Source organism: Scyliorhinus torazame, chromosome 5 (assembly GCF_047496885.1).
Source record: "Scyliorhinus torazame isolate Kashiwa2021f chromosome 5, sScyTor2.1, whole genome shotgun sequence".
Taxonomy (NCBI): domain Eukaryota; kingdom Metazoa; phylum Chordata; class Chondrichthyes; order Carcharhiniformes; family Scyliorhinidae; genus Scyliorhinus; species Scyliorhinus torazame.
In genome coordinates, this window is record NC_092711.1 from 253,939,530 (window position 1) to 253,963,774 (window position 24,245).

At 46.2% G+C, this 24,245-nt stretch overlaps 1 protein-coding gene across 6 annotated transcripts in view; it reads right to left on the reverse strand.

The window, feature by feature from the left end:
• LOC140421052 (BCL-6 corepressor-like protein 1) overlaps nt 1-24,245 on the reverse strand; it is a 516,176-nt gene that overhangs the window by 341,586 nt on the left and 150,345 nt on the right. Inside the window, exons 1-3 of one of the 6 annotated variants that reach the window (XM_072505368.1) lie at nt 10,056-10,245; nt 8,570-8,627; nt 1,524-1,610 (exon numbers count right to left, since the gene is read on the reverse strand). The exons of 2 other annotated variants lie outside the window; for them this stretch is intronic. The gene's annotated coding sequence lies outside the window, so the exon portion shown is untranslated. Of the gene's footprint in view, nt 1-1,523; nt 1,611-8,569; nt 8,628-10,055; nt 10,246-24,245 lie in introns of those variants that run through there. 3 more of the 6 variants (XM_072505371.1, XM_072505365.1, XM_072505366.1) reach the window with 3 other exon arrangements.

The window sequence follows — 24,245 nt, forward strand, 5'->3', positions numbered from 1 at the left end:
GAGGGGAGGATTACAGATATCTATGGCTGGATCCTGTCGACGGAGCAGGCTTCGTTGGAGAAAGTGGGAGGGTGAACTTGGTCCGGTTTTTGATGGTGAGGGTGGGATGAGCAAGGGCGGTGTAGGGTGAGGATTTTCACAGAGTCAACGCCACCTCCTCTTCTGCTAGGTTCAGCTTGAGCCTGTACAAGGTGGTGCACAGGATGCACTTGACCAGGGCGCAGATGAGTGGTTTCTTTTTGGGGGTGGAGGATAGGTGCCATCATTGTGCTGGGGGGCTGGCGAATTATACTCACATATTTTTGGGCTTGCCCTAAACTTGCAAGCTTCTGGGTCTCCATTTTCAGCACAATGTCGGGGATTTTCAATATTCAGCCTTGCCCGTTGGTGGCTATCTTTAATGTATCGGACTCACCGGTGCTGCAGATGGGAATGAAGGAGGGCATCCTCGCCTTCACCCCCTTAATAGGTCGGAGGTGAGTTCTGCTTGGGTGAAGGTGCCCAGTGCCTCGGCCTGGCTGAGTGATCTGTTGGAATTTTTGTACCGTGAGTCGGTTAAGTATACCATTAGGGGGTCGGTGGATGGGTTCTACTTGAGGAGGCAGCCTTTCATCTCCTTTTTCAGGGAATTAGCTACCGTCAGTTGCTTGGGGGGGGTGGGGGGGGGGGGGGGGGGGGTGTTCATTAAGTTTTGTTTGTTCATGAGGGATTGTGGGGTAGTTGTGGGTGGGTGTATTTTGCAATGGTGTTTGTTGTATGTTATTGTTTTGCTTTTCCTTGTTATAAGGAAAGCTTCGCTGAATAAAAAAAAATATTTTTTAAGAAATCTCATCTCCATTCAGACGACTGTAAAGGACAATCACAGAATTCCCTGCAGCCCACACCCTTCAGGTGGAATGCAAAATTGTGACAGAGGAAGCAGCAAAGGGGGTTCTAAAAAGAGTGGTGGAGAGAAAAAGAACCTCTGTTTGTATTCAAAATGAATATCAATTGCAGCTGATTCTGAATTACTTAAATACAATAGTTTTGCAAACACAGCCCAATTCTCATCAACTAGATAAATATCTTAAATTAGGCTATTAATTGATTTTATTGCCCTGGTGTACAAATAGTGAATCAGGGCACTCAGGGAAATATAAAAGTCTTATTCCTACTTCATTAACAAGTCTAGTATGACATCTTGCAGTCGGTGCTCACACTCTTCCACTGCCAACAAACTTGAACAAGTTATTGATCAAAACATAGTAGAAAACCTAAGTTTGGGGAGGAGGGGAAATATGCCAGCCTCCCTCCTTTTGTTCATTATTGTGACTTTACTGGAAAAGAATAGAATTAAGCTCCGCTGGAACCCTACTTGAAGTTGATGCTCTAACTTATGAATAATTACGTGGCCCGATTTTAATCTGTTTATAGCCTATTTTAACGTTCTTAACAATCAAATTGTAAGTTTTATTATTCCAATTATGATTCAGTAACACAATTAAATGGGCTGTTCTCAAAAGAAATTGTGCTGACTGTCCAACCTGACAGATGAAGAGGCACCAAAGGACTTGTGGTGCCTTTGGAATGATAGCCCAGGTATATCAGCAGCTTAAGGAGAGGAGTGGAAACTGAAAACAAAAAAAAGCACCCAATTAAGTAATCTCTCAATTAAATCACAATTCTCATCCTATAAGCATCCAAAAAGTTATTATTTTGCAACTGGGTGGAAATGATAGTTTGCATGTTGAATGAGGCAGAATATTATAAATGAAAACACACATATTGTTCCTTCCAGTGCTCGCTTGAAAGGAAAGTGAATTAAGGAAGTTTCAAACCGATACGTGTTGGATGGAGGATAACATATTTATCTTGATGTTCCTAACATATTTCATATTGTCAAAAGTCTAAAAACTAGATACAATTTTATTAAACTGGAATAATAAAATCCTTTAAAATGTTTGAAAAGCAAAATAGCAAATGAGCAAAAAAATGCCCATCTCAAACCACATTTGTTGGTCAGGTAGGTTGGGGCATCAACTTCAACTGGGGCTTCAACTCCAACAGTAGAATTCAAACTGCCTTAAATGTACAAACGCTGGATGTCCTTTTATGTCTTTCAGCTCACTTACACTTGAGGGAGAATTTTAACCCACAAAGACAAGTTGACTTGGGTGAGATAAAATTTTAAAAATATCAAAGCTGATCTAAATCTGCATATTACCAGGTTTAACAAAGGGGGGATAAGCCAACTTGTTCCCAGAAGGCCATTTAAACATTTTGACGAGGCTAGCAGCCTCAGATGTTACCTGTTTTGCAAGTTTAACCCTGGCTAACCATTGTTCCCAGGTCTTGGGAAACCCTCAGCTCTAGGGGAAGCAAAGACAGCTTCTGGGAGATGGTAAATGCCTATGCAGCCTTGTAGATTTCCTCCGGGTGCTCCGGTTTCCTCCCACAGTCCAAAGATGTGCAGGTTAGGTGGTTTGGCCATGCTAAATTGCCCTTAGTGTACAAAATTGCCCTTCGTGTTGGGTGGGGTTACTGGGTTGCGGGGATAGGGTGGAGGTGTGGACCTTGGGTAGGGTGCTCTTTCCAAGAGCCGGTGCAGACTTGATGGGCCGAATGGCCTCCTTCTGCACTGTAAAATTCTATGATTCCTCTTGTGGAAGAATCTAGAAAAATTAGAGACAGTTGGGGTTTTTCAGTTGGTTTTACTGATCTTATTATCATAACAATAGCATCCTCCCCAAGTCAGAAGTTTGTGGGTCCAAGCCATCACTCTAGGGACTTAATTCTATTTATTCAAGCTGATATTTCAGTGCAGTACTGAGGGAATAATGCACTGTCAGAAGTGCTGTCTTTTGGATGAGATATTAAAATGAGGTCCGAGCTACCTATTCAGGTGGAAGTTCACAAGACACCTTTTAAAGCAGTGCAGGAAAATTCTCCCAATGTCCTGGTCACTTGTCTCTCAACCAGGATCACCAAATAAAGATTATCTGGCCATTTATCATTGCTAATCAGCTACCCCATTTTCTACTTTACAACAGCGACTTCACTTTAAAAGCACGTAAATATCTGAGAGGCACAAGGAATGTTGTGACATTGTAAAAGATGCTAGCTAAATGAAAATCCTTTATTTTTTTTTCTGTTTGCCTTTTTAAAACTTATCCTGTGCCCTCGCTACACACACCTTATTGAATGTCAGTCAGAAATCAATTCTGAACTGCACCTTATTGCAATTTTCCAACTGGCCAACAATGTCACTGTTGAGCACAGCATTACGTTGTAGATTACGGACTACAAAATTCATTTACGAGTTAAAGATCAAAACATCTTTCACATTTACACAAAATTGTAAAATTGGGATATTTGAATGTTACTGGGCAAAAGGTTCACCAAACTTTCCTGAAACTGATCCCCTTTCTTTCCACAACTTTGTACAAAATAACACTTTACAAAATTCCAACTGTATTCACTTTTTGGGCATTTCATGCAAACATATTGCCACAACACGTGGGCGCATTCTATTAACCCATTAGATCCTGAAGTGAATATCTCCTTTCAGATCATAAATTAAGATGACTGCTCAAGAAACTATGAACACGAGTAGAACACTATGATTATTGCCACTTTAAACTGCCTTCTCTTGTTCTTCCTAAATTGCATATATGCTGTTGTACAAACTCTTTTTCCTATCTCGATACTCACACGTTGAAAATGAGTCTCACTGCAAATTTTCCAACCTGATACTGTCTAAGCTAAAATAAATGAAATCCCTCACCTTCTTCAGTCTTCCCTTACTCTTGTAGCCCAGGCTTTTAAACTAAACTTAGTATCACCAACTTATGTCTTGATTTACCTTATCTTCCTTTCTACCCATATATAGCAAAAGACTTCCCACTTTCACTCTTTGAAAGTACAGATTTAAATTCCCAACCACAATGCAGAAAATAACTTCTACTCTTAACAGTCACGTTACCTTGGTCTGCTGCACGAACACTAATTACCAGAAATTGAAGGCATAATGCAAAGGTACTCACTATTTCGAATCAAGGATCATAACCTGAGCAATAATGTTCTTACATCTACCATAAAATGTGTTTATTAATTTTCTAAAATATTGTTTCTCTCTCACATACAACTCTTATATTGATAATATGTTTTAAGCGGCAAGTTTTAAAAAAATTAATTTACGGGATGTGGCATCGCTGGTTAGGCCAGCATTTATTGCCCATCCCTAGTTATACTTCAGAAAGTGATGGTGTGGGGCAGCACGGTGGCGCAGTGGGTTAGCACTGCGGCCTCACGGCGCTGAGGTCCCAGGTTCGATCTCGGCTCTGGGTCACTGTCCGTGTGGAGTTTGCACATTCTTCCTGTGTTTGCGTGGGTTTCACCCCCACAACGCAAAAATGTGCAATCTAGGTGGATTGGCCATGCTAAATTGCCCCTTAATTGAAAAAAATGAATTGGATACTCTAAATTTATTTTTAAAAAGGTGATGGTGAGTTGCATTCTTGAACTGCTACAGTCCTTGAGGTGTAGGTACACCCACTGTGCTGTTAGGTATGAAGGTCCAGGATTTTGCCCCAGCGACAGTGAAGGAACGGCGATATATTTCCGAGGTAGGGTGGTGATTGACTTGGAGGGGAACCTCCAGTTTGTGGGATTCCCAGGTATCTCTTGTCCTTCTCGATGGTAGTGGTCATGGGTTTGGAAGTGCATGATATTCCTTCCATCTACAAGCAATAAATGAATATTCTGAAACTTTGGATCAGGGACCCAACTTTAAGAGCGTTTTCTGAACAGAGATGGTATGCAAGGAAAGTGAGTTATAATTCAAAGGGATGAAGGCAAAAAGGTGCACTAAAAACTGGAAAGTAATGCTTTAAAGAAACAGGTCACTGTTTGCATGTCACTACTTTGATGTTCCGGTGTGAGTTAAAGTGCATTCCCTCTGTTATCCTGTTCCAGCTACTGGTAAATACATAAAACAAATATGCATGCTTATATGAGACTGCAGGTAAAGGGAAAATTGCCCTCGGTAGTCCCAGGTCAGATTAGAAATATCATGAATGTATAAAATGTGAGAGAAACTGTATAGTGCCATCGTTGCTCAGCGGGAACACATTCACTATGGAGTTAGAAAGTTTGGGGTTTAAAGGCAACTCCAGAGAAATTAGCACATAATCTAAATGATGTGGAGATGCCGGCGTCGGACTGGGTTGAGCACAGTAAGACGTTTTACAACACCAGGTTAAAGTCCAACAGGTTTGTTTCGATGTCACTAGCTTTCGGAGCGCTGCTCCTTCCTCAGGTGAATGAAGAGGTATGTTCCAGAAACATATATATATATAGACAGACTCAAAGATGCCAGCCAATGCTTGGAATGCGAGCATTAGCAGGTGATTAAATCTTTACAGATCCAGAGATGGGGTAACCCCAGGTTAAAGAGGTGTGAATTGTGTCAAGCCAGGACAGTTGGTAGGATTTCGCAGGCCAGATGGTGGGGGATGAATGTAATGCGACATGAATCCCAGGTCCCGGTTGAGGCCGCACTCATGTGTGCGGAACTTGGCTATAAGCTTCTGCTCGGCGATTCTGCGTTGTCGCGCGTCCTGAAGGCCGCCTTGGAGGACGCTTACCCGGAGATCAGAGGCTGAATGCCCTTGACTGCTGAAGTGTTCCCCGACTGGAAGGGAACATTCCTGACTGGTGATTGTCGCACGATGTCCGTTCATTCGTTGTCGCCGCACGATGTCCGTTCATTCGTTGTCGAATGAACGGACATCGTGTGACAATCACCAGGCAGGAATGTTCCCTTCCAGTCGGGGAACACTTCAGCAGTCAAGGGCATTCAGCCTCTGATCTCCGGGTAAGCGTTCTCCAAGGCGGCCTTCAGGACGCGCGACAACGCAGAATCGCCGAGCAGAAGCTTATAGCCAAGTTCCGCACACATGAGTGCGGCCTCAACCGGGACCTGGGATTCATGTCGCATTACATTCATCCCCCACCATCTGGCCTGCGAAATCCTACCAACTGTCCTGGCTTGACACAATTCACACCTCTTTAACCTGGGGTTACCCCATCTCTGGATCTGTAAAGATTTAATCACCTGCTAATGCTCGCATTCCAAGCATTGGCTGGCATCTTTGAATCTGTCTATATATATATGTTTCTGGAACATACCTCTTCATTCACCTGAGGAAGGAGCAGCGCTCCGAAAGCTAGTGACATCGAAACAAACCTGTTGGACTTTAACCTGGTGTTGTAAAACTTCTTAATGCACATAATCTAAGATGACACTAGTGAGAGAGCACTGCATTGACTAAAGTACCATCTTTAAGACTTAAACCAAGGTCCTGTCTGTATGTGCAAGGAGTTGTAAACAATGCCATCCCAATCATCCAAGAAGGGAAGATGTCCTGGCAACATCTCTCTGAACTAACACCACAAAAACAGATTAATTGGTCATTTAATAATAATCTTTATCGTCACAAGTAGGCTTACATTATATGAAATTACTGTGAAAAGCCCCTAGTCGCCACATTCCAGCGCCTACTGAGGTACACAGAGGAAGGATTCAGAATGTCCAAATTACCTAACAGCACAGCTTTCGGAACTTGTGGGAGGAAACCGGAGCACACGGAGGAAACTCACGCAGACACAGGGAGAACGTGCAAATTCCACGCCCAATCCGGGAATTGAACCTGGGATCCTGACACTGGGAAGCTAACCACTGTGCTACCATTATAGTTGTAGACAAATTGGCATTTTGCTTTTACCTATATAATAGTGACAGCACTTAAAAATAATTAATTGAGATGGGACGTTTGCGAGCTTGGGAGCGCTAGAGGAAAAGTATGAGCTGCCTCTGGGGAATATCTTTATGTATATGCAGGCGAGGGCATTCACGAGACAACAGGTGAGGGAATTTCCGCTGCTCCCGACACAGGGGATCCAGGATAGAGTGCTTTCGGGGGGGTGGGTCGGGGAGGGCAAAGTGTCCGAAATATACCGGGAGATGAGAGAAGAGGGGGAGGAGCAGGTAGAAGAACTGAAAGGAAAATGGGAAGAAGAGCTCGGGGAGGAGATTGAGGAGGGTTTGTGGGCTGATGCCCTAAGTAGGGTAAATTCCTCTTCCTCGTGTGCCAGGCTTAGCCTGGTCCAATTTAAGGTGCTACATAGAGCACACATAACGGGAGCGAGGTTGAGCAGGTTCTTCGGAGTGGAGGACAAGTGTGGGAGGTGCGGGGGAAGCCCGGCGAACCACACACATATGTTTTGGTCGTGTCCGGCACTGGAGGGGTATTGGAGGGGAGTGGCGGGAGTGATCTCGAAGGTGGTGAAGGTCCGGGTCAAGCCAAGCTGGGGGTTAGCTATATTTGGGGTAGCGGATGAGCCGGGAGTGCAGGAGGCGAAAGAGGCCAATATTGTGGCCTTTGCGTCCCTAGTAGTCCGGCGTAGGATTTTACTCACGTGGAAGGAAGCGAAACCCTCCGGCGTGGAGGCCTGGATAAACGATATGGCAGGGTTCATAAAACTGGAGCGGATGAAGTTTGCGCTGAGAGGATCGGCTCAGGGGTTCACCAGGCGGTGGCAACCGTTCCTCGACTATCTAGCGGAACATTAAGGGGAAAATAGATAGCCAGCAGCAGCCGGGGGGGGGGGGGGGGGGAAGGGGGGGGGGTAAATTGTTTGTGTTCTAGATGGGGTGAAGGGGCGGGGGGGGAGCACTATTTCGTGTTATTTTGTTAGTTCAGTATTTTATTTAAACAATGTTATCTATCAGTTATCATGTTACCGTTTTTGTTGATTTGTAAGGGGAAAAATTGTGTTTGAAAACTTTAATAAAATATATATTTTTTTAAAATAATAATAATTCATTGTCTGTGAAGTATTTTGGGAGTCTAAGAGGTGCAATGTGAATATGAATGCTAGCTCCTTCTTTCTATTTACTGATCTGGAACCTTGCAGGACAATCACTACTACACCATCTTTTAATTGGAAGGCCATTCATTTGTCACAAGTGTAGATCTCTGGTAAACAGGTTAAGAACTGAAGAAAAACACCAGCCTTATCACAATAAATTTAGTGCATCTTAGGAAAGCGTTAATATATTATCAACATGTAAAATCCTTTTTAAAATTTGTGATGCAGAGATGATTAAACTGGTACAAGTCTGAAGAAGGGATGGTACATTGCACTTTGGAACAAAACATCTTTTTCTGAATGTTAGCATATGCTGGATCAACCAGGTTGTACAGAATTGGGTAATTTATAAAGTTGTGTTACTGGCAAAATCATATATTAAGTATTTTTTTAATAAGATAATACTCCTGGTGTCTCTCTCTCCAAAGAGAGCAGTTCTCAGACTTGAACATTAGAAGAGAGGTATTGTATCCTACCTGTAATTATGTTGAATGACGGTTGGCTTCAGTCACTATTTACTGCATATTGCTAGCCATTGTTTTTAAGAATAGAGAAATTAAATGGATACTATTAAAAGACTGAAAAAAATGATTTACTACGGTTTCTAGTTTCTTTTTATGAATGGATTAATCTTGCAAAATTCAACCCTGAGACTCACTTGTACACTGAATGGAGATGAAGAGATTGAAAGAAAAGTCCAGCAGACCCAACAGCACCTGAAGGAGGAAAAATAGGTTAAAGTTTCAGCTGTCGACTCTTTGCCAGAACTTTTCTGGCAAAAGCTCTCCATTCAATATGTTAACCAAACTTTCCGGTTGAGATGCTCACAGATCTGCTGTTTATCTGCAGCATTTCACTTGTATATTTGTTTTAAATGGTTTCTTTAGTGACAACGTCCTGAAATACTCAGGAACCTGCTCACTATGAGACAGTGTATATTCAGGTCAGGTATTGCTATCGGCTGTATCACCTTTTTCACTTACATATTTACATCTATTGCACTTAGTGAGTCCACAAGGAAAAGTTGAGAACAAAAGTTTGATTCCAGATTAAAGTTACTAAGAATTTATTATTAATGTAAAAATAGCCAATGATGAGTTGATTAATCTAATTCAATCCTTGGTCCTTGTTAAAATGTGTTAATTGGTTCTCCCAATTTATGATGTCACTAGGGCCAGAGGATTGAATACAATATGGTATTTTTTGCCAACTATCATATGCTATATCCAATGCAATCTCTTCATCATCGAATACTCAATGCACACTGCGCTACCCTGCCACAATTCACTCACACGCTTCAACCTGTGACCTTGGTGAGCCAGTACAGTAAAACAAAAATGGAAGGTTCCTCTTTGGGAGGGTATGACGATGTGGGTTGAACAGTCCTGCCCTTTGTACAGTACACTCCCTACAAAAGAGATAACATCGTTCCTGCCCATCAGATCTCATTTGTCCCCGATCCATTCATTCCACTCTCCCGCTTACGCGATCTGGGCCCAGTTCACAACAACTTTTTTTTTAAAGATTGCCTGTATCGATTCGGAGTTTATCTGGCCGATGCCCTGGATCGCTGTTATTCGCCTTCACACTTGCTGAAGGCATGGACTAAATTAAATGGTTTTTTTTGGGGGGGGGGGGGGGGGGCGGCGATGCAAGGGGTGCAGTACCTACATTCTCGCAACTTTCTCTAATCCGAGTTGTGGATTTCTCCACCACCACATAAAATGTTTCTAAACTATCAAGTTATTATATGCTGTGTATTTCCCCCAAAAAGCTGCAATGTTTTTAAACGAGGCCGAAGTTGGTCAATTTGATTAGAAAATTGTGCCAACTGCTGGGTTGGAATCGAGCACTCAAACTTGGGATAGTTGCCCTCTTTGGTTCGATGGCTCTGCGGGCGAACAGGGACATTGATAAGAGCCCGAATGTTACTGACAGAGCCAGGCGGAGTTCGCGATCTGTCTGTGTGAGCCCAGACTGCTTGGGGATCACACCCCTGCGCTGTTCTGCGCTCAGCTCCCGGCCAACTGCGCTCCATGTATTTCCGAGTCTCTCTCTCCGTGCGATCCCCAAGCCATCACCATCATCAGAAACAAAGCGAGCCCGATCTCTCCCCCAGCACCGGAGCCCGGGTACAATCTTACCTTCGGGGCCTGTTAATTACTGAAGCTCTCCCTGTCCCCTCCGCTCCTCCTCCTGACCGGCTGCTTGACGATCCCGGGGACGAGGAGAAAGAGCAGCCAGAGGGATTTGTTGGGAGTGATTGGTGAAGAAATTGAGATTTCCCCGGAGTGTCTTTGCGCAGCCACGCCGCCGCCCTGTAACACAATTTCCGTCATCTGTATCAACAACCTCCTCCACCCTTAAAAGGGCAATGACCCTTCTTGCCCAGACCCCCTATTTAATGTCAGATAGACGTTTTGTCATCACTTTTTAAAAATATAAACGCAGCCCTCCCACCGAGGTACAGTCCTGGCAGTTTGCATTTTTGTTACCAAATCCTACCTCGTGGATTAATAATTTTTAACTAGAGTGGCTTGATTGCGAGTGGGGCCCATAAACTGCTAAATTATCAAACCAATTAATTTTAAAAGTAGCATTAATTAAAAAACAATAATGCAGTAACTAAAAAAGCAACAAAAATCTTATATGCAGTGGTCGGTCACGATATTATCTCTGCAAACAAAATGGTAATCTGGAAGGGGGGGGGGGAGGTTTGTAGGGGTAGTAGGGTCTTCTGTTCCTTTGCACAGATCGTAGCTCAGGGTGGCCAATTTTGTATAAAACACACCTCAAATACCAACTTCTGCAGAGCTACAGATAAGTTTTCCCAAATCAACGCATGGCAGGGAATGCGAGCAATGCTCCATTTTTAAATCCTGAGATGGATATCCTCCCCCGTTAGGAACTTCACTCCTGCACACTCACATGCTCGCATTCACCATCTTGTGTCGCACTAGACTTGGTTCTGCAGATAATTTACAGGCACTGAGCCACCAGGTGTTCTCCACAGTCCGGTTAGCATCCGTCCTACATGAAAATTTTAGGATCATGGGCAGCCAGTCACTGATAAACTACCCATTTATAACTCACCCATCAAAGTTTGCAATCCAATGTCGACCGATATGGCACTACATTTATTAATTAATCCCCCCCCCCCAAAAAAAAAGCTGGTCGAAGTAAAACTAGGGGAAAGGTAAAGGGGTTTCCACCGTTTTGAGAATCCGGGAAAAATTCAATAGTCAGAGATTAGTGGATCATGGTAAATGATAGCATGCACTTGAAAATTGAACTAGCTATAACTGCTGAATATTTAAGAAAGTAAACCCTCACCAGAAGACCACCACAGATGTACCACAACCTGTAACACAACACAGTAGTTATGGCTCTCCTTCTCACTTGTGCAAAATAAACACCCTTTCAATAAAAACTATGAAGCACACTTCTTGCAAGGATCCCATGTATTACAGAGCAGCAGTCTGAAATCTGAAGGTGTATCTAGATAAATGAGCTTTAGAATAATATATTTTCAATTCGTTTCCCAAGGTGTGATTGTGAAGTAAAACTTTACTCATGAGTATCACCAATTTAAAACGGCTGCATGTCCCTATTGTAATGGTTGTGTTAGAATTGCAATTCTGCTGTCATTCTTCATTATTCCAGTAGTTACCAGTTCTGTCGTTCTCACATGTAAAGTTACAGACCCACCTCTCTGATTTTACATTAACTATAATTATGGAGAACAGCCCACAATGTCTTGACATAAGCTACCAGCTGGTAAGGTTCTCACCAAAAAGCACAGCTCTGTAATAGTGTCCCTAAAATGTGGCTTTAGTGTCAAATGTGATCCACAGCCCCATAGCTATGTTCCTCAGCAGATGTGTTATTGCCTGCATCTCTGGTTCTTCATCCACAGCCTGCAATGAAAAACTTGGAGGTAGATAGGTAAAATAAATCATGAAGAGAAGCAGTGGCATTGTAGACCTTGCTAAAACGTGAGTAATTGGGTTCAAATTCTAGATAAAAATTTATGGCTTGCAAATTGAACTTCCTGAAGTATTCAGATCAGATGTAGCTCTAAATTCCGACATGTGCACATCACCAAAAACCTGTCCTGGTCCACCCCGTCGACGCTATGACCAAGAAAATACAACAGCGCCTATACTTCCTCAAGAAACTAAGGAAATTCGACATGTCCACATTGACCCTTACCAACTTTTGCAGGTGCATCATAGAAAGCATCCTATCTGGCTGCATCACAGCCTGGTATGGCAACAGCTTGGCCCTAGACCACAAGAAACTTCAGAGAGCCGTGAACACCACCCATTCCATTACACAAACCCGCCCCCATCCATTGACTCTATCTACACCTCCCGCTGCCTTTGGAAAGCGGGCAGCATAATCAAAGATCCCAACCACCAGGCTTACTCACTCTTCCAACTTCTTCCATCGGGCAGGAGATTCAAAAGTCTGAGAAAACGCACAAACAGATTCAAAAACAGCTTCTTTCCTGCTGTTACCAGACTCCTAAATGGCCCTCTTATGGACTGATCTGATTAATACTACACTCCTGTACGCTTCACCCGATGCCTGTGTCTATGTATTTACATTGTGTGCCTTGTGTTGCCCTATTACGTATTTTCTTTTCATGTACTAAATGATCTGTTGAGCTGCACGCAGAAAAATACTTTCACTGTACCTCGGTACACGTGACAATAAGCAAATTCAATCCAAACTAGAGTCAATGGTAGACTGGGGATAAGCTTCCAAATAAAAACATTTTGAGTTAGCTGTGGCTATTAGTTCATTTATCAGTTAAAGTAAGATATTATTGGTTAAGTTTAACCTCAGAAAAATGAATTGTAATTCTCTTCTTCAAAAGGAACTTCAAAATCTCAATCTTATCCTCATCTGATAATTTTACATATACTTCTGCACAGGTTGCTAGACTTTAATCAGGAGTTTGATGTTTCATTTTCTTTAACCCAGGAATCCTGGAGCACAGTGCTCTACCAACATCATGGAGATGAGGTAACGGAGCTAATAGTGGAGGGATAAAACCTTGGACTTTCCTGGTCTATGCACTTCAGTTACTTATTGATGGCCCTTGAGAAAATGGTGATGAGCCATCTTCTTGAACTGTGGTGTAGGTACACCTATAGTGCTATTTGGGAGGGAGTTCTAGTCTTTTGGTCCAGAGGCAATGAAGGTGTGGTGATACAGTTTCAGGTCAGGATGGTGTGTGACGTGGCAGGGAGCTTACAGGTAGTGGTGTTCCCATGCATCTGCTGTCCTTTTTCTTCAAGGTGGTGGAAACCGCAGGTTTGCCAGGTGCTGTCAAAGGAATCTTGGCACGTTGCTGCACTGCATCTTGAGATGATATACGCTGCTACCACTGTGCGCCAGTGGTAAATATTTGAAGGTGGTGCTTAAATAGGATAGGATGCCAATCAAGCAGACTCCTTTGTCCTGAATGATGTTGAGCTTCCTGAGTGTTGTTGGAGCTGCTTTCATCCAAGTAAATGGAGAATATTTCATCACACTCTTGACATGTGACTTGTAGATAGCGGACAGGATATGAGGAGGCAGAAGTCGAATCCCGAGCTGCCAGATTCCCAGTCTCTGTCCTGCTCTTGTAGCCAGAGTACTTATTTGGCTGGTCCAGTTAAGTTTCTGGTCAATGGATTACGGATATAAGGGCCGGGATTCTCCGAGCCTCCGTGCCGCAATCACGCCAGGCGCGGGGGCAGAGGATGGGGCGTCGGACCCGCGACGCCCTTTATGGCGACTGGTTAATCGCCAGCAGTTACGCACACGTAGTCGACACGGCGCCGATCAGGGGCCGTTGAAAGAGGCCCCAGCGGTGATTCACTGCGGACGACTGGCCAAGTTCCCGCCGGCGTGGTTCACGTATGGTTCCACCCAGCGGGAGCGCGGAGCCGCGGCTGCGGTGGCCGTCCTGGTGGGGGGGGGGGTGGGGAGATCCATCACCGGGGTGGGGGGGCTCCATGACTGCCAGGCCCGCGATCGGGGGCCACTAATCAGTGGGCACACGTGATCTGGGGGCGGGGCTACTTCTTCGGCGCCGGCCCGCTGCGTAGGTCTGCCATGTTTCGCGGGGCCAGCGCCGCAGGCGGCCACTGTGCGCATGCGCGGACCCTCGGCTGGAAGTGCAGGGCACCGAATCAGCAGCCGGAGCTGCGTGGAGCACTCCGGGGTCCTGCAAGCCCCTTTAAAAATGGAAAATCACCCCGGACTTTCTGGAAAAAAGTCCGGAGTGATTTTCTCCCGTTTTCTCACGGGCGTGGGGACATAGCCCCATTATTGGAGAATCCCACCCAAGGCATAGAAACAGGCCATTTGGCTCAACCAGTCCATGCCGGTATTTATGCTACACTTGAGCCTCTTCCCATCTTTTCTCATCTAAATTTACCATCATAACGATCTATTCCCTTCTCCCTCGCATGTATGCCTAGTTTCCCCTTCAATGTATCAATGCAATTCATTTCAATCACTCTGTATGATAGTGAGTTCCATAATTTCGCCACTCTTCGGGTAAAGAAGTTTCTTGGAATTCCATACTGGATTTCTTGTTAACTATCTTATATTGAAGGCCTCTAGTTATGCACTTCCCCGCAAAAATAAACATTCTTTCTATATCCACCCTTTCTCAATGTTAAAGAACCTCAGCCTTCTTTTCTCAAGAGAGGCGGCTCAGCCTGTCAGTTCTTTCCTCATCGTACATACCCACACACCCTTGTAATTCTTCTCTGTATCCTCTTGTATGTCTCTATAATCTTTTTGTAATATGGTGACCAGAAATGCATGCTGTGCTCTTAAGTATGGTCTAATCAAAATTTGATATCTGTTTTGCAGAATTCTCTACGTTTCAATTCTATGATGAACCCCTGGATTTGATGGCAGATGACTCAGTGATGGTAATGTTAGTGAACATCAAGGGGAGATGGTGAGATTCTCTCTTGTTGCTCAGTTATTGGTAAGAGACTACTGATTTATTTTTAATTTGTTAATGCTCTTGATCTTTTGTAACGATATTGATGAAATAAATGCAAAAGAGGAAAAGATGGAAACAATCATAAGATTGAGAGATAGAGCATCTGGAGGAGAAACAGTAAGAGGGAAAATGAAAGAGTCAGACAGAAAATCACAACCACTTCGAATGATACTTTTTGCAAGAAAGAGGGAGAGATACAAGGATTATAGTCAGGCAAAATATTTGAGACACAGAGAGAAAAAGAGATACATGATGGAAAATGACAGGCCAACAAAGAACATTTCAAATAGTCAAACTAAGAAAGTTTGAGTGAAGGGTAGAAATATATCGAAATTTGGAGTTACGAAGAGGGAGAGAGATGGGACAATCAGAGCGAAAGAGAGAATCAAACACAAAGTTAGAATGAGAAGAGGAGATAAAGTTGGAATGAGAAACAAAAAACCTACAATTAAGTTGAAAGAATGAAAAAAACAAGATAAATAGGAGAGTAAATCACTGGCTGTCACATGGAAAGAAAAAAGGAAAAGAGAGAATTACAAACAGGCAGAATCAAAGGGGAACAGCAACAGGGAAGAGAATCAAAGGCAAACAAATAGTTAAATGGAAAGAGAGTGAGAAAGAGCAACATAGAGGGAGAAAGGGGGGAAAAAACCCAGACAGGGAGGGAGAGAAAAGAGCACATACTGCGAGAAAGAAAGAATCAGAAATGGCGAGAGACAGTTAGAATTGAAAAGAGAAATGGGAGGAGTGCAACAGAGAGAAGAGACACAAGCACACACAGAAAGAGCTTCATAGACAATCAAACATAAAATTAGAATCAGACAGCACCATCCGACAGACAGATTGACAGAGGGAAACTTATATCCCTGTTGGCCCCCCAAGTGTCATCACTGTTCCACTGCTATGTTTCTAACACAGTCAGACTTGTCACACTGTTGCTGCTAACATGTTGCGCAGGCATGTCTAATTGGGGTCAGAGTACTAAACTAGGACGTCAGGGGCAGAGCCGGCTGAATAATTTATGGTGCCGGGGTAAAATGCACAATATATTCATTCTAGTTTAAAACATTTCAACTAAATTATAACTTATAATACTTATAATACTGCAACATGAACATTTCACATTTAATTTAATTAAATAGTATATTACAAAAACTTTTTAAGGGTAAATTCTAAGATGAATAAAATTTAACACTATTACGGAGAAGATTGGCATTGCCCTTTTAAATCCAGGATCTGACCCCTTTAAACTTCGTTTAAAATGGCCATATCCCTTTTCAAAAGGGAACTTGTCAACTTCACATCATGTCAAACAGCTCTGTTGTTGTTGCTGCTGTGGGATGGGTTTTTTAGCAACAAAGCCGCTATAAATATTAAAATTTGGGTTGGTTTGACTCCCATTTACAAAATTATTATAAAATGTATATTTTTTCCACATATTAGAAGCTTCGAGTCATCATTTAATTTGGTAAAAAGCTTCTAATTTGGTGGGGGCCTTAATTACCATTTTAACTTCATTCAAATCAGTTTTGACAGCACAACACTACACAAACTTTATGCGTGTTTTGACTATTGTTGGAATACATACAAGGCATCAACAGTTTTGCCTCATTTACCTGTAAATATAGGTGTGATCCACACACTTCACAGGTAGGTTTGGGAAAAGTAAACAACTTAATAAAAGAGGTTGCATTTGTTCCACCCATGCTCTGGTATGGTATGGTATGTTTGCTCTGCCCATAGGAAGGTCCTTGGCTCATTGTCGGATGTTGCTTCATCCTGAGCTATTACTTGGCAATTTTTGTCAGTGGTGATTGCCTTCCATTCTCAGTGATAGAACAAGGATGCAGGTCCCAAGTCTACTTCTGTCAGAAGAGGGATTTAACAAGCTCTGTTGCCACTATCCTGAATCATGTGCTAGCCACCGAGTCAACCAAGCTAACTGACGGTAAAACAGTTTAAAAATTAGGTTGTTCATATGTAAAAAGTACTGGAGAGGGACAGGAATGATTTTTTTTCACTTTTTGGATAACTGGAGTTTTGTTTGCTTTGAAACTGGACTTCATCCTCTGGCTCTGAGAGAAATTTGGAAATTTTAATAGTGTTATCTGTATACAATGAAAATGCTGGAGGAAGTATGCTCTATTTTGTGCACACTGCACCAACTATCTATGACTTAAGCCAGAACTAGCCAATAGATGCTAGTTTTAATTTACTTGGATTATTACTATTACACTGTGAAAACTAGCTTATAATCAGAAATACACTAAATGGGAGCCTAATTGGCTGTTCAGTCTCCCAAAAGTGGTCATGCACATTCAGTTGTAAGAGTATAATCATTATCCACAGCGCTCCAGGGGAGGAACAATGGTGGCTGGGTTGAAATTCAAATTATTACCTAAACATATTTAATAATTTTAAACATTTAAATATTAAAAACCTTCTTCTATCTTCTTGGAGCTAATATCTTTACTAATGTTACATTATTCATTGCTTAGCTTTACGAGATGGCACAGTAATGATAAAACAATGAAAATTGTACCAACATTTTACAACCAGCATTTTTAGATCATCAAAACAAATGGAAAACAAAAACCCCCATTAAAACATAGAATTTGCAGGAATTATGCAACAAGTTGATCAGCACCTGAAAGAGAAAGGCAACTTAATATTTTGAACTCATTTCCATTGTTTTATTTTTATAAAACAACTTGTATTTATATAACACCTTTAAAAGTTCTGTTTAGCACATGGCTAAATCGCTGGCTTTGGAAGCAGACCAACAGCATGGTTCGATTCCCGTAACAGCCTCCCCGAACAGGCGCCGGAATGTGGAGGGGCTTTTCACAGTAACTTCATTTGAACAGGTGCCGAATGTGGAGGGGCTTTTCATAGTAACTTCATTTGAAGCCTACTTGTGACAATAAGCGATTTTCTTTTCATTTCAAAGTAATATAGGGAGATACCAAAAGCTTGGTCAAAGAGATCAGTTTTAAAGAGTTAAGAGAGGAAGTGGGGCATGAGGTTCAGGGCAGGAATTCCAGAGATTAGGGCCTTGGCAGCTGAAGGCATCGTCACCAGTGGTGGTGGAGGTATTAAAAGTATGGATGTGCAACAAGTCAGGATTGAGGAGCACAGATGTCAGAGGGCAAATATAGAGATATGGAAGTACAAGGCTACGATGAATTTGAAAACAAGGCTGAGAATTTTAAAGATGAGATGATTCACTCTGGAGTTTCCTATTAAAAAGATAAGCCAATTCACTCACCTGCAGGAGGCTAGCAGGGACCCAGAGTGATTCACGCAGCTTTAGCTGCGGATACGGGCCCCCGCACTTCCGGTTTTGTGCCCATGCATGCGCATGGCGGCGGCCTCCAGCAGCCACGCCGACCGCCATGGAGGACTCAGACCACAGAGGCAGCTGAAAAATGTAGGGCCCCCCCGATCGGCCGCACGTCCGAAGATCTGACCAGCCTGATCTGTCCCCCGGCCGCCCATAAGGCTCCCAGCAACCGGTGTCCGATCCCCCCTGCCCCCCAACAGGGCGACCGCGGACACGCGAGCTTTCCGAACGTTGATAGGTGGTTAGAACCATGCTGTCGGGAACTTGGCCGGTCGGGAGTGGAGGATCCCTGGGTGAGCCTCTGGCAATGGCCCCCCTGCCGCGCGGAGGACTCCGCGAACACGGCGATTCTCAGGTCCCGGAGAATCGCCAGACCCACGCCAGGCGTGAAATTGGATAATCCGCCCCGCGCCAAACACGATTTCAGCGTGGGACTGCGGAGAATCCAGCTCTTGGTCTTAGTGATGTGCATATATGTGAGCATCTCACGGTCAAATAAAAAGGTTGTGAAAAGTCTCAGTTTCCAGGGAGTGGAATGGAGGGGCGCTCGGCCCAGTGAGCCCGGCAACGCAATTCAACGTTAATTGGTCCGCTTAAGAGGCCTCATGGCTTCTTGTCGCAAATGAAGGCTCGCCAGCAGATTCGCCTGGACCGTACTCGCCAGCCCCTGCAACAATGGTGAGCAGCACTTAAGCTGCACTTGCTCGGCCAACCTCAGCCAGCTCGCAATAATGGCGCCGTGGGCAGCTCCAAGACACGGTGGAGGACAGGAGGTTCCCCCGAGGGTCCCGGAGAGTCAGCCACAAGGCAACTGGAGCTGCCTGGGATAAGGTGGCGGCAGCAGTCATCTCAGGGAGTGTGACCAGGGGGACTGGCCTTCAGTGGCATAGGAAGGTCAACGACCTACACTGGGCAGCACGAGTGAGTAGACACCAACGCCCCCCAAGGCAGCATCCAGCCCCCAACTCCCCATGCAATCCTCAGCTCTTCTTCCACCACCTCCCCCTTCAAACACCCCCACCCCTCCTTCAGTACCCACCCTCTCTACCACCACTGTGAACCACGCATGTAGCTAATGATGCCCTCTCTGTGTCTTCTCAGGAAAAGCTCTCCCATAACGGTCGGGAGAGGACCCAGTCTGGGGTAGGGGGGCTGAACTTAAGTATCCTCACCTCCTTCGAGGAACGTGACTGGGAGGTGACTGGGGTAGCTGAGGACAGATCGATCACCCACGCAGAGGCTGGCAGACACCACAGACGTGAGGAACCACCAGACTCCACCTGGAAGACCTGTCAAACGTGAGTTGTTATTGCCTTACTGACTGACTATCCCTCCCACTGACCACATGTCCATTCTCCTGTAGGTCCTGCAACCGACTGCGATGGCCCATCCTGGGCAGCCCCATCTCCTGATTCTGTGGAGAACACCTCGGAGGAAAGCTGCAAGGATGCAACTGTTATAGTCGCGGCACAGCTGTCAACCCCACCCTCCACTAGCACAGATGCATGCACTTTGGTGGGACATGTTAGTGAACTGGCTTCAGGGACACAATCTGGTGAGCACCACACAGCTGATGATGCACACCAGGTGGAGGCAGGAACCCCAGGTGAGACAGCAATGGGATGGCTGCTGAATCGTAGGAACCAGCAGGGTCCCAGCCTGATGCTGAGCCTGTGGTACAGATGTACCCGGAGCTGATGGAGCAGCCGGGACATTCAGAGGAAGATAATGGTGTCACTCCAGCAGATCCATTGCCGATTGGAGGAATCCCAGAGTCTACGTGCGCAGGAGATGGTGCCGGCAATGAGTGGCACTGAGGCAAACACTGCTAGGGTGGCGACAGCAGTGGAGAGCTTGGTGCACAATGTTGGCACCATCAGTAAAGTTGTCCAAGGAGTCGCACAGTCAGTGATGGCCATGGCTGAGAGTCTCGGCATAACGTCCGACTCGCTGGGGGATGTGACTCAGTCCCAGGCTGATCTTGGTGAAGTTCTGCAGGACATGTCCCGCTTTCAGATGGGCATGGCCGAGGCACTGTGGAGCTTGTCTCAGTCGCAGGTGGGCATGGTTGAGGCGCTGCAGAGCATGGCCCAGTCACTGAGGCGTATCGCTGAGGGTGTCGACACAATGAATCGGACCATGGGGAACCGCCAGGCTGGCATAGCCAGATGATGCAGGGGCAGCCGGGGCTCGAACCAGCTGCCCCTCTGTCCCAAGGTGAACTCCAGGGCCCAATGGGCACCGACCTGGAGGAGGGGACGCTGAGTGCCAAACCGGACCCTTCGCATGGAGTGGCGACGGTGGCCACCAACTCCCCCGAGTTCCAACCCGCTGTGAGGCTGCGTCTCAAGGTCAGCACACAGAACAGGGCGGCTGTGCATGTGCCATCAAGAAGTGAGCTGGTGCCCTCCGGCCCCAGAGGACGCCCACTAGGGGCATCGAAGGCCACAGGACTGGGTAGGCAGCTGGCAGACTCCACTTCAGATGTGCATCCTGGGGAAACACCTAGACGTAATGGTAGAGCTAGGAGGGTGAAGCACGTTTGGATCACTGAGGGCACCGGAGGATGGGGGAGAAGGTGGGGTAGGTAGAGGGTGGGGATGGGGATGGTTGAGGGTGGGGGGGGGGCGGCACCAGCAGGAGTTGGGTATTGTACAACACATTAAGCACCTTTTTGCACAACTGTTATGATGCCTCTGTCACTTCCTTCCGCAATGCAGGCTGACCTGCGGACCCTTTGCCCATCTCTCCAGGCATACCCCCACCCCTCCCTGTGGCACTCACCCAACCACCGGCCATGGATGTGCCACGGAGCTGTGTCCCATTCTCTGGGTGTTCGGATGTTGCGTGTGTGATGTTGTCTCCCCCGTTGTTCAAGCACAGTGTGCAGGCATCAGGGTGTGATTGGGATGCAAGGCAATGACTCCCACAAGCTGCATGGCCCGCCCGCCCTCCCATGGGAATCCACTTGGCATCTGTGAAGTGCCTATTCCCTATTGGCAATAGCTTTCAGCCGCACAGCCAGAGGCCTCAGCAGTTGGGGGGGGTTTACGGGTGGTTGTTGGGGCAGACGGGCAGGGACAAGGCAGGGGTGTCATGGTGGTGCTGCGGGCAGTTGCCCACCACCCCCGGTTGCCACCCCCCCCACCCCCTCCCAGCGACTCCCCGCCCACCCTCCAATGGCGGCCCACTCCTGCAGAGGATCCCCCACCCCCAGCCAAGGGTCCCTCGCCCCCCACCGAGCACTGGGGTGATAATCCCAGCAGCCGTGACCTCATTATCTGTGAGCAAAGATGGCTACTCACCTCCTCAGCTCCCCACAGAAGCCCTTCCGCCAGGTTCACGTTGTTCAAAAGGAGTACTAATCAGCACCAGCGTGAGCACTTGCTGGGGAGGCCGCTGAATGACAGGAGGCCGTTGGATATGGGGTGGCTCTCGTTAATTGTATGATGTGGATATGCCGGCTGAGGTGAGCATAGTAAGAAGTCTTACAAAATTTGGTTAAAGTCCAACAGGATTGTTTCGAATCACTTGCTTTCGGAGCACTGCTCCTTCCTCAGGTGAATGTTAAATGTATGGAAATGGAGCTTAAGTGGTGATAATTGGTTTCTCCCACACTCCAGTGAGATCCTAATTTCGCCTACAAGAGCAAGCCGGTTGCATCACAAACTGTTTGGCGCCTGGCGCAGATATCGCTTTTGGCCTCTTCCTCTATTCACTGGCCTCATTTCACTTGAATGAGAGTGTAACGAGGCAGGAGAATCGCCCCCTTAGTCACTTTCTTAGGCTCTGGGGAGTTTCCCCACTGGTTTCCACACTGATAGCGCTATTCTCCTGCCACGCTGTGCCGGAAAAGCAGCTCGCCGCGGCACAGCGTGCCCAGTGAAAGCCGGGCGACCTTGCTCCTGGGATCTACCCGACTCTCAACGCCTGGTGAGATTCAATCCAATCTCGATGCAAGGGGAATCCCAGCCACAATGGGCAGGATCACTTTTTAGCAAATCTGCATATTAGAGCAAAGCAGTAATCCTCACACTAATGTGCAGATTCCCGAGGTACCGGAGGCTTTGGGATTCAACCCCTACTCCTCAGGGACCTCAGGTAAGCGCTGTTTGGTACTGGTCCCTCCAAAGGGGACCAGACAGAAAGGCACTCGTGGGGGTCTCCAAGGGGATCGGAGGCACTCTGTTGCATGCCCTTTGGGCAGGGTGGTGCCCTGGCACTGCTGGTGCCACCTGGATACCCTGGCAAAGCCAGCCTGGCAATGCCAGCCTTCTAGCACCACCTATGTGCCAGTCTGCCAGTGTTCCCAGGTGGCACTGCCAAGCTGGCATTTTCTACGCGTGCGCGATCATGCCGGGGAGGGGAGGAGGCCGGAGGACCCTCCCATGTTGCGTTCGGGCTGGGGTGGAAGTCGGGGACTCGTTTCGGGGCTTCGGCGATGGGAAAGCCATTTCAAAATGGTGTCCTGATCTTTCACAGAGCTCCCAATTGTATAAAACGAGGCTATGTGCAGCCTCAGCCGCACGTTGCCCGTTTAGACCTCTTATTCAAAGCGGGTCGCGTTGAGCAGCCATGTGTTTCTCGGCACTGTAAGTGCCGGGAAACACACGGCTAAATGCACTCACTCGGGACTTTGTTCCCTTTTAGGAAGATCAGTCCCTTACAATTTCTTTTAGCCCTGGGGAGCTGAATTCAGAGATCGGGCCGCCATATTGAAGGGTGCACTGGTATCTCTAAGTGAGCTTGTGGGTTCCCAACCCCCCACCCATGGGGAATGTCACACACATGGGCATTACCCCACCCCCCCCAAGTGAAGACACCCCGATATAAGGTCCCTGGGCCCCCCCTCTTCAGGCTCCCCAAACTCCTTTCAGCACCCCCTTCTTTACTACCACCTGTCACACCCCCCAACCTCCTAGCGGCCCTTACTTACCTGCCCTGCACACCCTACCCTTGAAACCACCCCCCCCCTCCATAATCCTTTCATGGGCATGGCCCCCTCGGGCCCTGACCATTGGCAGTGCCACCCTGGCACCAAGGCAGTGCTCCAGTCAGCTTAGCAGTGCCAAGGTATCCACGTTCCAAGGAGAGGGCCAGGGGCACCCTACACTGCCCCTGACCACCCAGGGGTCTCCAATGGCCTGGGAGACTCCCCTGGGTGCCATTCCGCCTGGTCCACATTTGTGTGGACCAGCACTTATTGGCGCCCGGCTGCAGCCTCCCTGGGGAGGCAAGAGAGTCGAGGGAGGCCAATGTCAATTGGGCAGATAAGTCTTAAGTAGGTTTAAAACCTACTTACGCAGTGCCATTATATCCCTTCCCTTTTGGGCAGAGTTCCGACTTTGACTCCTTGCGAGATTTGGGTGAATCTCGTAAGGTGCGGAGGCTGCCAGGAGGACCGCGAGAGGGTTTTCCCGGGATTCTCTCACAAGTGCATAACCCGGCCAGAGAATCGCGCCCAATAGCTTAGTTTTCCCGATACTTAGTTGAAGGAAATTTCTGCTCACGTAGTACTGGATATTGGATAGTAGTCTGACAATTTAGAGACTGTAGAAGGGTTGAGAGAAACGGTGATAAGGTACAGCTGGGTGTTGTCAGCATGCGTATGGGAATTGATGCCCTGTTTTTAGATTATATCACCAAAGGGCAGCATGTAAATATAGGAGGGGCCCAAGGATAGATCCTTGTGATAGAGATAATGGAGCAGGAAGAGGAAGAAAATCTGTCACCATAAATGGTTAGATAAGACTGGAACTATGTGAGAATAATCCCACCCAGCTAATGGTGGAGAGACACTGGAGGAGGAGGATGTAGCCAGACATGTCAAAGGCTGCGTATAAGTTAATAAGGATGAGAAAAGACAGATTACATTTGTCACAGTCCCATAGGATGTGACTTGTGACTTTGATAACAGCCATTTTGATGTTGTGGCAGAGGTGGAAATCTGATTCGAGGGAGGTCTGGGAAAGATGA